At 44.6% G+C, this 12,151-nt stretch overlaps 1 pseudogene; it reads left to right on the top strand.

The window, feature by feature from the left end:
* Positions 1–11,201: 11,201 nt before the first annotated feature.
* On the top strand, positions 11,202–11,320 carry LOC118606065 (annotated as a pseudogene).
* Positions 11,321–12,151: the final 831 nt, after the last annotated feature.

Genomic DNA, 12,151 nt, shown 5'->3' with positions numbered 1-12,151 from the left:
TGAGTCAGTCCCGAAGAGTAGACAGATTTGAACAGTTAGACATGGGAGTGGGAAGCCTGAGTGCATGGGAAAAGGTCATTCCTGGTCCCCAAGTCAGAAGTGTTCAGGTTGTTTTGGGGGGCTGTTTGGATGAGGCACAGTCCACATGGAGAGAACAGCAGATGGTGGAAATGGAAAGGCTGGTTGGGGCGTGGCCCTCACCCACAGGGTGGGCTCCAGAAGGGCTGCTCCAGGGCTGGGCTCCCATGGCCTCTGAGGTGGCATGGTAGGGACAGGTCATACAACACTCCAGCCTTCACAGCCCAAGCAGGGTTACGAGAAGGAAGCAGGATGTGAGTGTTTTAGAGTTTCCTCGCCCACTGACATTTCCTAAATCCCATTCCTAGAAGAAGCTTGGTCCAAGCGGGCATCAATAGAGGTGATGCTGGATGCATGAGTAGTGGGGACGATAATCCACATAACGATAATCCACAGAACCTCTCTTGCCCTCTCTCCCTCCAGTGGATGGGGACCTGTGGATCTCTCAACCACAGGACAGATGAATTTTTTTAGGCACTATCTACCAGAAAGATATCACATAAAGAAGCATAGTGGGGGATACCCAAGCTTAGAAGACACAGACATCTAGTAATAAACCACACACAATAGAAAACATCCACAGAGCCAGGCAGGCCTGGCCAGGGAGTGGTGAGTATCAAGAGAATTCAGGAAGCAGCCAGTCTCAGCTTCCCAGGGCAACCATATAAATTGTGGTTCGAACAAAGTAAGTGAAAAGAAGAGCTTATTAAATAAATATGCCGGAATATAGGCATGAAAAGGGGCCACCAAGGCCAACCAGAATGGCAGTCACCCTACTCATATGACTCATATGATTCTAAAATTTCCAACTCCAGGCCTGACCTAGGCTCTGAGCCCCAGACCCAGAATCAGTTGCCCACTGGGCATATCCATCTGGATATTTTATAGACTACTCAACCGTAATGTATCAAAACTGAAGGCAGCATCTCCCCTCACCACTGGGTTTTCCTTCTTCTGCGTTCACCATTCAGAGAAGCAGCTCTGGCCTCCACTCACATGCTCCAAGTCACACCCTGGCATTTGTCTTGACTCCTCCCTACATCACCATACCCAGGCAGTCTCTTCTAGAATTATGGACTCTACCTCCTCTGTCCCCTCCCACCTGTTCAGGCTTCCTTACCCTTGCTTTAGACTACTGTAACTACCCCTTAGGTCCATCTGCAACATGGCAGCAGAGTGATCTTTAAAATGAACAAAACGGAGTGTGTTACTCCCCTTACACTTGGACACTTTTGGGTGGTGGCTGAGACATTTGGGGTCTCCCCACTACTCATGCATCCAGCATCACCTCCATTGCCTTCCCCCTCCCTGTTGACTAGCTCTGTAGAAGTTCTGAGCTGCTGTCCCTCTGGCCTCTGCTCTCCGCTGCTCTCTGCCTGGAGGGGCCCATTTTGCCTCTGCCTCTCTGGCTCTCCTCTGCCCACCGGCTGACTCTCAGGTGTACGTGCTGCACACGCCATCTTGCCCTTCAGGGACTGGCCTTCCTGCCACTGCAGCCATTCATTCAGTCACTGAAAACAGTGTCAGGTGCTGGGGTGTTGGAAATACATGGAGCAACATACAGAGATAAAGCAAATGTCACAAAAATGAGATCAACCAATCCATTTGGTGAAAGGACTTTGGGTGTTGACTGTACAATTCTTGCAACTTTTCTGTGGGTTTTAAGTTTTTAAAAATAGAAAACTAGGTTTAAAAAAATTGAATAGAACACGGCCCTGAATCAATTCAAATGTAAATTTATTGTGACCTAATTTGAAACAAGCTAGTATCCACTGAAAGCAGGGTAGGGGGTTTGCTGTTGTAGTTCCGCATTTATCAGAAAATTTAGTGTGTTTAAAATTAAACATATATAGGTTGAATTTAGGAGGAAAATTAGAAAAAAAAAACCCAGAAAAGTAAATAAAAGAAAATAAAATCACCTCGAAATTCAAGATCCAGAGATAACAATTATAATTATTTAAGAATATGCTTTCCTGATAATTTTTTATATGTAGATATATTTTAAAATGCAAAACGAATTATGCTACACACAGTTTTGTAACCCCTCTTTTTTACTCCACAATATATTAGGAATGCCTTTCCATAGTAATAAATACATCAGCATATCTAACAGCTGCACTGCTTTCCATGGAACAGGTGTCCCATAATTTATGTAACCCCATGATGTCCTGCCCCTCCCCACCCCACACACAGACACAAACACCAGCCCCAATGCCCTGATCCTGGCACCGTCCACGACTCTAACTCAAAGAGGGGCGTGGAAGTCAATGCCGGCCCTTTGTTTAGGGAGCTGACACGTTGCTATTTGGGCTTCAAAGGAAAAAATGAACACTGACAAGTTAGAATTAACTGGGGAAAGTACCTCATCTCAAATGCCATGAGCATTTCAATAGGTAGAGTTCAATCTGCTTGGCACCTCTACCCAAGGAGGCCAACAGAGCTACAAGCCATGCCTGGGCCGCTGGCAAAATTGAGAGGAACTAAAAATAGACCCAGAACTAAGCATTGAGACTTTTCTGAATTCATAGGCATAAAGGCTGCCCCAGAAGGACTTGCTGCTCCAACATTTTCCATCTGTGGCATGTCACAGTGCCTAAAATTTCTAAGGGTTATGGTTTTCTAAAAGGCTCCTATTAGAAGAAAAGAGGCAGCTGTTCTGGAAAGAGGGCAGAGTGAAGCCCCATGGGGACCGAAGGGAGAGAGTCCAGGCTTTGGAGTTGAACAGACTGGAGCTTGTGTTCCGCTCTGCCCAGCAACAGCTGTGAGAGCTGGGGTCAAGTCCTCAGCTTCTTGGAGCCGCTGTGTCCTCGTCTGCAGTGAGGAGATAAAAGGCCATGTCCTGGAGCTATAAAATGGACTGGTGCCTGGAACAGGGTTTAGGAGAGGAACAAGTGCAGCTTTTTATTATTACCAAGGACTTGGATTTGGTTTTCAGATTGGCCAGGTGTGGCTTTGGAGAGCTGAGTTTTCTCGGGGTTGATGGTAAGCACAAGAGAAGTACAGCAGAGCCACAGGCAAGATACATGGCAAGGAGACAGGTCTGCATGTCCAGGGCCACCTAGGCACTTAGGAGACATGATGGCATGGCTTGGGGACATCTCGCTCATTGCCATGCCCTCAGCATTCACACATTTAACATTCAGTGCATCAACTATTCTCCACTGATAGACTCTGAAGGTTCATGACCTATAATAATTTCTGTTTTGTCGAGACATTCATTTGAACCACATTGACTCAGTGAGACATCGCGTCATTTAGATTTCCCAGGAATAACCTTTAATGAGGCTTTGCAGCTGAGATATTTGAATCCAGGATCCAGAATAGGATCCAGATCTACAGACCACCAACCCTGACCCTCGCCCTAGTCTCTGCCCTAGATCCCAGTGGGGCTCATCACACAGGGTCCCCTTGCCCTGATTATAACCAGGCCCTATCTAGGGCCTCCAGAAGTGGAGCAAACTCAGGAAGGATGACTGAGGAGCCTCTAGGCCATACTGGCACCATCATTTGGCAGGGCTTGGACAATGTTAATGCTGTCTGTATAAATGGGTATTATGGAGCGAAGTGGCTTTTACTTCTGTCTTACTTTCCAAGGGCTGCCCTCACAAAGTACCACAAACTGGGAGGCAGAGAACAAAAACATACTGTCTTGCAGTTCTGGAGGTCGGAAGCCTGAAATCAAGGTGCTGACAGGACCATGCTTGCTCCGAAACCTGTAGGGGAGAATCCTTTGCTTCTTCTAGCTTGTGATGTTTGCTGGCACCAGGAGAGATCCTAGTGACCTCTGGTCCATGCCTTGCAGCCTATCTGAGGACACAGCAGAGACGGGGGACACAAGACAGACCCAGCGAGATGGATGTAGATGCATGCCTTGCCCTCCTTTCTCAGTCCATCACCATGGCTCGAGTCTTTATTGTGCCACGTAGAGGCACTCAGGGTGCTGGGGGCCCCAAAGTCCTGGGCTGTGCTTCCCGGGAATTTACAGTTCCTCTAAAACAGGGAGTGAAGAAGCAGAGAACAGAGAGAAGCCACTCCTCCTCTCCAACCTTCTCCACCTCATCTGGCTCAGATCGTTATAGCCCAGGATATGTGGCCAGAGGGCTAGCTTGAAGGGGACTGAGTCCCCAGTTACTTGCCCCTGGGATATCCAGCTACCTGTGGTGGCTTGCCAGGGGAAGAGGCAGGCAGGGACTTTCTGATCCAATTGCTCAGGTACATTTGAAAGTGAAAAGTGATGACAAAGCTCTTTGCACATTTCTTAATACATTTTAAAGTCCTTATCAAAACAAACCTCAGGGTCTGAATAAATTGGCTTCCAATACTGTCCAAGGAACAAGCTGGTTGGATAGTGTTTGGAGTTGGAAAGAGGATGGGTCAGTGACCAGGGTGAATGAACAGCCTGTTCCTAGGCAGCTTCTTAAAGAGGTGCCTCTGCTGACGGGCTGGGAACCTGGAGTTCTTGGGGAGACAAGGAGGGGTCTCCCTCCTCACCCAGCACTTCGATCCCTTCCCCAGAAGCAATATTAGGACAGAGGCTGTCAGCAAATCCTCCCTGACACCCCCGAGATGGAGCAGGACAAGCACCCAAGCCTGGTCCCACTCTTACTTGCCCAGGAAAAGGTCAGCCTTGAAATCACGCCCAGAGAAGTGGGTCGTTTCTGAGGTCAAAGAGCAGCCACTGGCACAGCCTGTTGGGAGCAGAACTCTAGGGGCCTTTGCAGAACCCCTCTCATTCTCAGTCCATTCCGCAGTGACTCATGTCTGAGGTGTTTGGTAGGAAATCTCCTTCCAATGCCAATGACCTCTCATGGCATTCTTCCCTCACTGATCTCCCCAACTCAGCAATGACTTCTTCTCTAACAGGCCAGGGGGAGCAAGGGAGTGTTCTTTCTCTGTGGGCACCTCCCCCACAACTGACCTGAGTGGTGGCTAGGCCAGCCTGGCTTTGTGCCTCCCTCCTCAGCCCCAGGGCTGCCCACTGAACACCGACATGGAGACGCCCCATATCGAGTTTTCAGCTCAAGGAGAAGGCAGGGCTGAAGATGTCAACCCCTGAGTTTGGGTGTAGGATTTACAGACCAAGGGATTTCTGTCTCAGGTTTGGCCTCAGATAGGTATGGGGACAGGAGTGAGAGGCAGGCAGGCACTGGTGGCATTGGGCATGGGTCAGCGAAGGACTTCTTTCCAATGATTTGTTTTCTCCCTGAAGAATGAAGCATTTGCGAAGACCAGTGGGGAGAGGGCATATAGATGTGAGCAGAGAAAACCTAGGCAGTAAACTCTCTGATATTGCTAACAGTAATTTCTTTTCATATATGTCGCCTCGGGCAAGGGAAACAAAAGAAAAAATAAACAAATGGGACTACATCAAACTAGAAAGTTTTTGTACACCCAAGGAAATTATCAACAAAACAAAAAGACAACCAACTGAATGGGAGAATATATTCACTTATGGTACATCTGATAAGAGGTTAATATCCAAAATATATAAAGAACTCATACAACTCAACAACAACAACAACAACAACAACAACAACAATCCAATTAAAAACTAGGCAGGAGACCTAAACAGATATTTCTCCAAAGAGAAAATACAGGTGGCCAATAGACATATGAAAAGATGCTCAAGGTCATTAATCATCGGAGAATTGCAAATTAAAATCATAATGAGACATCACCTCACACCTATCAGAATGGCTATCATCCATAAATCAAAGAACAAGTACTGGCGAGGACGTGGAGAAAAAGGAAGTCTCATACACTGTTGGTGGGATTGCAAATTGGTACAACCACTATGGAAAACGGTCTGGAGGGTTCTCAAAAAATTAAAAATGGATATACCTTTTGACCCAGAAATTGTACTTCTGGGTATTTATCCAAAGAAAACCAAAACAATAATTTGTAAAGATCTATGCACCCGTATGTTCATGGCAGCATAATTTACAATAGCCGAGATATGGAAGCAACCTAAATGCTCATCAGTGGATGACTGGTAAAGAAATGATGGTTCATATATACAATGGAATACTACTCATCCATTAAAAAAATGAAATCCTACCATTTGAAACTACATGGATGGACCTAGAGGTTATCATGCTGAGTGAAATAAGTCAGACAGAGAAAGATAAATACCATATGATTTGACTTATATGTGGAATCTAAGGAACAAAAAGAACAAACTAAACAAAAACAGACTCACAAATATAGAGGACAATCTGGTGATGGCCAGAGAGGAGGGGGGTTGGGGGCCTGGGAGAAAAGGGTGAAGGGTGAAAGAAGTACAAATTAGTAGTTGATGGATGGTCACGGGATGGGGAGCACGGCATAGGGAATGCAATTAGCAGTTATGTAATAGCTAGGTGGAGAGTCAGAGGAGAGAAGGAGCAATCAGGGGGATCATTTTATAAACTATATAATTGTCTAACCAAGGTACTATATACTTGAAACTAATAATAAAATAAATCTTTTTTTTAAAAAAAAAAAAAAAAAAAAGGGGAAAGAACTATCTGACTCAGACTGAGAAAGCTTAAAAAAAAAAAGAACCTTCCCCGCCCCTCCCCACCCCACCCCACCCCGGCCCATCTCCCCAAGCAGTGGAGCCCATTTCCCTCTGCTTTAAAACTAGTGGACCTCTCTGGCTTCCTCAATACAGGATATGGTGAAAGTGATGCTGTAATGATTTATGAGGCCAGCCCAGGAAAGGCAATATTGCTTCCATCTGCCCGCTCTCTCTCTAGACATGCAGCCTTGGAACTCAGCCATCATACTGTGAGGAAGCCCAAGCCACATGTGGAAGGTATGGGTGAATTTGTTGGGTTCGGCCTAACTGCAGCTGGAATGAATTGCCAGACGTGTGGGTGAGTAAGCCTCCAGAGGATCCAGGCCTAGCCTTCCAGCTGCTTCAGCTGACCTAGAGTGCAGAAGAGAAGAGCTGTCCTCACCAAGCCCTGCCTAAATTAAAGACTCATGAGAAAAATGAGTGGTGTCATTGTTTTAAGCTTCTGTGTTTGGGGATGGTTTACTGTGCAGCAGCAATAGATACCTGGTATAGATTGAGGTACTTGGAAGTAGGCTGCTACTCTAATAAGGCTTTAAAAATGGGGCTTTGGCACTGAGGGTGGATGGAGGCTGGAAGAACCCTGAGGAAATGGCTCATGGAAACCTAAACAGCTTCAAAGGGACTGTCAGGGCGAGCTGGGTGGCCCTGGAGGTCCACAGACACATTTCTAGTTCCATGTGCTCTTCCAGAATTATGACACTCCCCATGAAGAAATGGGGCTTTGTTTCTCCTTCCCTTGAAGTTGGGCAGGCCCAATTCTGCCTGATGAAAGAGAGCAAAATTAATACTATCGTTGTTTTAAAGCCACTGCAGGGGAAGGGAAGGGAAAGATGGACTCATGGGGCTGATCTGTCAGTCACTCTAAATAAACACTTTAAAAAACAAATATACATAGATTATGTCCAAACTTAATAATAATTTAAAAATCTTAGTAATATGATTACAATTTGCTTTTTCATATTAAAATTTCATTCTAGGCCTTCTTACAGTTAAAAACATTCACTCATTAAGGGAACAACAATTTTACCATTCCAAAAAAATCGAAGTCACTAGTCTAAGCAAACTAGGGTGACTTTCTTGCTAGGCTGAGGTTCCCCTAGACCACATTTTTGGCAGAGACATGAGACCTAGAGCTATAGACCTTAAGGAGATTTTTCTCATGAAAATAGGGATAATTTGAGCCCCATTATAGAGTAGCTCTGCTTAAAGCTTTGAGATTTCCCAGTTAACACCCTCTAAATCAGGTGGTCTCAGGCTGTGCCTTAGATTACACCTTCCATAATTATCAAGTTTGGTTTGAGTTAGCACCCCCTCTCTCCAAATTCCTTCCTCACTCCACTGAAACTCTTCTCTTGACTGCTTATTGCTATTCTGAATTCTCCTCATGTTCTTCCAAACTGTCAGGGCCACATCTCTGGAATGTATTTAAATCCAATTGGATTCTGAGTATCCCTTGTGTTTTTGTCTGGCTCCCGTTGAGGCCATTTCAATGACAGTTAGAATGCACAGAGATGACCTTTGGCACATCATTTATAACAGCCTAAGAATTGGAAACAAACGAAATGCCCAGCAAAGAAACTATTGACTCTCAGTTAGGTTACACTCGAGATAATGCAGCAAGGGAAGAGGTCTCTCCAGGCCTAGGAGACCTCAAGTGAGAGGCAGCACTTGGCATCTATAATCTACACAGCTCCATAAGCCAGTGCCGAGTGCCAGAAGCAAACTCCAACAACTATCTGGAGAGGTGAACACCAGTGGGTGGGGAGAGCCTATACCTGTTTGTTGAATTCCTGCTTGCAGGTACACAGAGACACGGGACATAGGCAAAGAACTTACCTCACATCTGTGCCAAGAGCTTGAGATGCAGAAATCCAGCTCCTAGAACAGGCCTGCAATCTGTCTTCTACTCAAGGAAAGACTAGGTAAACCCATTCCTACTAAGGGTCAGAGGCGGCCCTGGGATGTCTCTGTAGGGAGGGCTTAGGGAGGCCCACCTGGTTGAAGAGGAAGCTGGTGGACTTGGGTGGAAGCTGCGTCAGTGTTTTTATTTGTAAGTAGAGATTATAACTCACCACCCTCATAGCCACCCATTGGCACTTAGAGACCAGAAGCATAAAGAGGGCAGTGCCTTACTTCACCGAAAAGATGCTCTGACAGTGGGTTTCAGGAGTCATGGGTAGGGACAGAAAATTAGACATGCCATGGGAGGTCCCTCGAAAGTAAAAAATTGTGTTTGAATCCCTCACAACAAGATGTATTCTCTGGCTTAGTGAACAAACAGGTTGGCAAGAATGGCTAGGAGTCATTTTCAGGGAAGATAGAAAGCTGAAAGAGAATCTCACACCTGGTCAGGCAGTGTTCTCCAGAAGGCACAAGGGTTTGTCACCTGCTCCTCCAGGTACTGAGTCGGCAAAGGACTTCAGTGGTCATTTAATTCTGTATCTAGTTGCTGTGTCTGTACCAGCACCAGCCTCAGAACTAGAATTAATCAGCCTTCACATCTATGGGTGGCACTTTTTGCATGGAAGTTGAAGAATCCAAAGAGAGATGAAGAAAAATCCAAGCAGCTAGGGAATGCTTCTTCCAGTTGCACACACAGGAAAAACCCCAGTCCAGGGCAGCACAGCCTTGGAGAGGGTGCTAGCCCAAGCACTGCAAAGCGGGCATATGCTCAAATGCCAGTGGCTTGACGTGCAGAAGGCTGAGCAGGAGCTATGTCTGCAGCTACAGAGGTGCCCTCAAGCCTTGTCTGCTAATCTTTAAGGAGAGATGAGATTTTGGCAGGTGAGTGTAGGGTCTAGCAGGACAGAACATGCGTGAGCAATTGCTTAGAGGTGGGAGAATGTTAGAGCCAGTGAATAGACTGGTCTGGCTGGAACGGAGTATTTGGAACACATGGGGCTTCCTTGACTGCCAGGCAGAGGAGTTTAGACTTTATCCTAAGAGCACTGGGGAGTTACAGATGGTTCTTGAGCAGACCAATTTGATGAATATAGTGATGTATACGGATAAATCTAGCCTATCCCATGTAGAAATTGTTTTCAGTTGATATTCTAGAGGCAAGGAGGCCAGCCTGGCATCTATGGCCTTAAAGCAGCACGAGTTGGTGAGCTCTGGGGGAAGGGAACTGACTAGTCTTAGAAATACCCAGTGGAAGAATCTACAGAAGTTCTTCTGGGCTCCAGACTCACCCTGACACCACTACTTCTTGGCTTTTGGCATCAACACCACTAATCTGGCTATTTATCATCTGTGGGTGTTTTCCTGGAAAAACTTAGAGTAATGTCCAAGAAAATGATTCAGTGGACATATGCAGACCTGAGATGATGAGTCCATGTTAGGAAGGATGTTCACAAAGCTAAGTGCAAGGAAGAGTTGGCTTTCTGCAAGGCAGGCTCAACACTGCTTCTGTGGATTTGGGTGTCAGGCTTGGGCTGGGAGAGAAGGTCCAAGGAACCTGAGTTGATCTTGCAGGTCTGCAGGATGACAGCCAAGATGCTCATCAATCCCTAAGTGGCAACCACAGGGTACTTTCTGGCAGGGCACTGGCTTATACCACCTGTTAACAACCACCTCCATATTCTCAGCAAGTAGTCTCATGAGGACCTTGCTCTATCAGTCAGCAGAACAACTGATGCTACAGGCCTGGAACTCACCTAGTAGGTGACCATTCCATGTTAAGATACATGAGAGCACAGATACCCTGCAGGGACCTGGACGTTGAGAACTACAAAACATTTCAGAGAGCAACCGGAGATCTAAACAAATGTAGGGATATGCTGTGTTCATGACTCATAAGATTCAGTACTGTTAAGGTATCAATTCTCCCCAAATTGTTCCATAGAGTCAGTGAAATAAATCCCAATCAAAATCTCAGGAGGCTCTTTTGTAGAAATTGACAAGCTGATTCTAAAATTTACATGGAATAACCAAAACAACTCTGAGAAAGAACAGAGCGAGAGGAACACTTCCTGACTTCAAGTTTATTAGAAATCTGAGATATTGGCATAAAGATAGACAAATAGATCAATGACACAGAATAGGAAGTCCAGAAATAAACCCAAATGTATATGGACAAATGATTTTCAACAAAGGTACAAAGGTAATGCAGAGGAGAAAGAATAGTGTTTTTAACAAACGGCGCAAAAGAGTAAACATCAATCCATACCTCTCACCATATACAAAAACTAACTCAGAAAGAATCAGACTTAAATATAAAGTCTAAAACTATAAAGCCTGTAAAAGAAAACAGAAGAAAAGCTGTGTGCCTTGGGTTAGCAAAGTTTTCTTAGATATGACACCAAAAACATGACCCAAAGAAGAAAGAGATTGATGAATTGGACTTAATCAAAATTAAAATTTTCCTCTTTTTGAAAGACACTTAAAAGAACAAAAAGATAAGCTAAAGATTGAGAGAAAATATGCACAAATCATATACCTGATCAAGGCCTTGTATCTAGTATATATAATGAATTCTCAAAACTCAACAGTAAGAAAACAAGCAAAACATTTTTTTAAAAAATGGCCAAAGACTTGAACAGACACTTCTCCAAAGAAGATACAGGTCTACGGCCATGCCACCCTGAACAAGCCCAATCTCATCTGATCGTGGAAGCTAAGTAGGGTCAGGCCTGGTTAGTACTTGGATAGGAGACCACCTAGGAAGACCAGGTGCTGTAGGTGTAAAAAATAAAAAATAAGAGATTGTAAGTTGACAAGGTCCTTGCAATCTGTGAGGTCAACCAAGGGTTGCCTCACCTAAAAAAATAATAATGAAAAAAAAATAATACAGATGGCAAATGCACGAAAAAATGCTCAACATCGCTAGACACTGAGAAATGCAAATTAAAATAACAATGAGATATCCTTACACACCTATTAGAATAGGTAAAATTAGAGACTGATCATACCACGTGTTGGAAGGGATGTGGAGTGACTGGAGCTCTCATACATTGAGAGTATAAATGATACCATCACTTCGGAAAGTAGTATGTTAGTTTCTTGTCAGTAAAACATACTTCTACCATATGATCCAGCCATTCCACTCCTAGGTATTTACTCTAGAGACACTAAAGTATATGCCCATTCCAAGACTTGTGCATAAATATTTATAGAAGCCTTATTTATAATAACTCCAAACTGGAAATACCCTAAATGTTTATCAGCTGGGGGGATGGATAAACAAATTGTCATACATCCATACAATGAAAAATCCATACAACTCCAACAATAAAAAAGGAATAAACTATTAGTACAAGCAAGAATATAGATAAACCTAAAATAATTACACTAAGTGAAATAAGCCACGCTAAAGAGAGCACACTTCATGTGACTTATTTGTAGTTTAACCAGTGATTGCCTGGGGTAGTGGGGAGGGAGAGGATAGGGGGGAAGAATTACAAAGAAGCACAAGGAAACTTTTAGGGAGACATTCGCTATCTTATGCGGATAGTTTCCCACATATAAACACCTTATAACTTATGAAATTATACACTTCATATGTGTGCAGTTTGT

This window comes from Rousettus aegyptiacus, unplaced genomic scaffold (genome assembly GCF_014176215.1).
Source record: "Rousettus aegyptiacus isolate mRouAeg1 unplaced genomic scaffold, mRouAeg1.p scaffold_m13_p_7, whole genome shotgun sequence".
NCBI classification, from domain to species: domain Eukaryota; kingdom Metazoa; phylum Chordata; class Mammalia; order Chiroptera; family Pteropodidae; genus Rousettus; species Rousettus aegyptiacus.
Note: the sequence above shows the minus strand (reverse complement) of the source record. Positions and strands in the feature narration are given on the sequence as shown.